The sequence below is a fragment of the Lotus japonicus genome, chromosome 1 (genome assembly GCF_012489685.1).
Source record: "Lotus japonicus ecotype B-129 chromosome 1, LjGifu_v1.2".
Taxonomy (NCBI): Eukaryota; Viridiplantae; Streptophyta; class Magnoliopsida; order Fabales; family Fabaceae; genus Lotus; species Lotus japonicus.
This window is the reverse complement of record NC_080041.1, coordinates 15,426,172-15,429,426: the sequence shown is the minus strand read 5'-3', so window position 1 is coordinate 15,429,426 and position 3,255 is coordinate 15,426,172. Positions and strand designations below refer to the sequence as shown.

Sequence of the window (3,255 nt, the reverse complement as noted above, 5' to 3'; positions counted from 1 at the left end):
CATAACTTTTACTTAATTTATAAGAGAAGTTAGTTTCTTATTAGTTTAAACATGAAATTATTTTTATATAAAATGTTCTTTCCCTATGATCTTTACCTAGTAATTTTTACAAAACTAAAAATAGACTATATTGTTACATCCACTTTTAACATAAAATTATATTATAAATAAGTTTTTTTTTGGGAAACCAATTATAAATAAGTTACCATTATAAATTAACATAAAAAATAATACTTATAATAAACTCCAGACTTTAAAAAAAGCCACCTATGAGTTGTTTATTATGAGCTTTTCAAGTATAATTTGCTAAATCTGTGGCTCGAGCAATCTCACATTAAAATTAAAAAAAAATTAAATTTAAAAACGTATCCAAGTATAATATACTTTTTTTTTTACTTATAAGAATATAAGAAAATCAAGTTAGTTTTTGAAAAGCATCTTATATTTCATCATTTCCAAGAGTGTAAGAAGAAAGTGTCTTATCTAAATCTAAATAGTATATAAAAGAGAATCTAAAAGATGGCAAGTTTTAACACTTGGCAAGCATTGAAGGAGGTTTCAGCAATTTTTGCATGATTAAAAAAAATCAAAAAAAAAATCTTATTACCACTTTTGGAAACTTGGGAGTGGCATCTTTATTAATTGTTTTTTTATCTAAGGGTAGCCATGTAATAACACCTGCAATTTATTTTATTTTAGAAATATTTTTATCCTTAAATTTGACTAACATTCATTATTGATTCACATTAATTATCCACTACCTACTTCTAAACCAATCACTATTTAACAACTTAAACCATTTAAAAAATTTGTTCAAAGATTTAAACAACCTTTATAGCTCACCTAATTTATTCATATTTCATTTTCTTTAATCAATTTTATACCTTACATTAATAACTACTTAAATTTTGCTCCCACTGCCAATTTCTTGACCAATCATATTTTTTCTTAAAAACAATTTAAATCATTATTATCTTCCTTTTATAAACCACCTCCTTCATTCACCAAAGAAAATTAAACATCATTTCTCTTTTTAAAATCATTATTTAAAACACAATTTATCTCTCTTTTCAAAGTTTCATTTAAAACCCAATTGATCTAAGTCCACCCTGCATTATACCTTTTGTGTATGACCTTTCAATTTTTCGAGACCATTGTTTTGTTTTTGGTAAAATTTGAGACCATCCTTTTTTTATTGAAATGTTGAGACCATCCTTTAACATGTTGATTTATTTAAAAAAATATTGGAAGTCTTAAACGACCAAAGCATTGGAAATAGGAGATTAATTAAGGCTTTAGACTATCAAAACATGCTTCCATTATTCTTCTTGAAAAATATTGGGAACCCACAAGCCTTTAACAAATCCAATTTCCCAACTACCCACTAATTTTTCTTGCATCAGGGATTCAGGTTTGAATCTATGCTTATATATCTACTATATAATTGTGAAATCTAGGGCACCAACATAGGCGTGGAATCTGTGCTTATCCATTGCGAAGACTGAGGTATCCTTTTGTTGTTTTTTCTCTTATTATTCCGCTGAATTTTTGTATTTAATTTGGATGATAGGAATTAACTCGGTGATAATGGGGTTGTTGACATATAATTTTTTTTTCTTCAATTGGTGTGTTTGCTTGATGATAATTTGAGGAATGGTTTATCTTTTTCTAAATTTAACAATCACTATGCGTCAATTTGTGTTTGATTGATTATGGGGTTGTTCATGTAGGTCAAAGTCGCCAGAAAAATTCCAAACACTAGCAAGTTTCATGGAAAGTTCGGAAGCATCAAAGCCCAAAGGAGACCTCCAAACCTGTTGTACCCAAGGTTGTTAATACAACATGCTATTCTCCATTTCTTTTTAGATTTCTGATATGAAGATGCCCCTTCACTACGTTGGTGGGTTTATTTACATTTTAGTTTGCTAATGATAATAGTTTTTATTAGCTTTTTTTTATAATTGTATGACTCTTATGAAGAAGATTTTTTATATCAGGAAGGAAAATTGTGTGTCTTTCACTTTATCTGGGTGATTTTCACTGTTTTTTTTTTATCATTCTTCAATTGATACTACTATCTTCCTGAAAGCTGAAGGGTTCTCTATTCTTTGATTGTATTTTCAATTCCTCTGTTTTGCGCTACAGGAACTAAGTCCCAGTGGTTGATGGGATGAAAGATGATCGTCGGTGCCCATTGGTTTTACAAACTGAATCCTTAATCTCTGAGGTTAGTTCATTCTCAAGATAGAAACAATTATTCAATCTATTATTCGTAAATAAAGGATGTTTATTGTTCTCCATATATTAAACTTGCTGCTATTAATCTGGAATAATATATTTTCCTTAATTTTAGCTTGCTGACTTTTTCTAATTTCTTTTTTATTATCAATGAAGATTTTCTGTTGATCTCCCTGCACATAACAATGCCCATGAAGTCAATCCTGCAAATGGTGCTAAGGTTAACCCAAATGATCAAAATAAGAGTGATGGAGAATAGTGGAAATGCTCTCACAAATAATTTAGAAGTAGTCTTCAAATTAAGAATAATCTTATGTTTAATCAGATCCTTTTGTACTTCTTTTTCCATTGAGTGATGAGTTTTTTTTATATGATAATTTTTTTTTATTTGAGTGAATAATAATGAAAGTCATTTTTATCTCATGGCAGGTTTTACTATTTGCAAGAAGTTTATTCATATTTGTATTGTACTTGAAAGGGCTTACTTGATTAATGTAATTTTAGTTAAGGGTAAGCAAGAAATAGCTTACCTAATTTATTTTAGTTTTGAATTATTTTATGCACTAAAAAAACTATTATTAATGACTAATTCAAATTGGACTCCCACTAATATTTTGTTGGTCAATCATATTTTTTCAGCTGATTATTTTCAACCATGTATTTATCTATAATTAAAACCACCTCATCAATACCCAATCATACTTAACCATTGTGAGTGCTCTTTTAAACCTCATAAATTCCTTTATGATTCTTTTTTTCTTTTTACTTCCATTCCCTTGACTACCTCCCTATCTTCTAATTTCCTATTGTTGAAAAACAAATACAAAAATATTGCCTCCCAATCTGGCCAGTTAAAAAAAGGAGAAATAAATAGCTTATCATTTTGTAATGTTTCATGTGCACAATTGCCTTGAAATAAATCCAGAGGCATTAATTCTCTATATTCTCAAAACGTATTTAATTATAAGTATTTAATTTTTTTGGATAATTTTTTATTCCCAAAATTCAGAGACATTA

General features: G+C 28.0%; 1 long non-coding RNA gene across 1 annotated transcript; it reads left to right on the top strand.

The window, feature by feature from the left end:
- Nucleotides 1-1,151: 1,151 nt before the first annotated feature.
- Nucleotides 1,152-2,852, top strand: LOC130731638 (uncharacterized). The gene is made up of 4 exons (XR_009016767.1): nucleotides 1,152-1,506; nucleotides 1,731-1,828; nucleotides 2,146-2,227; nucleotides 2,395-2,852. It is a non-coding gene; the product is annotated as an uncharacterized LOC130731638 (long non-coding RNA).
- The last annotated feature ends 403 nt before the right edge of the window (nucleotides 2,853-3,255 follow it).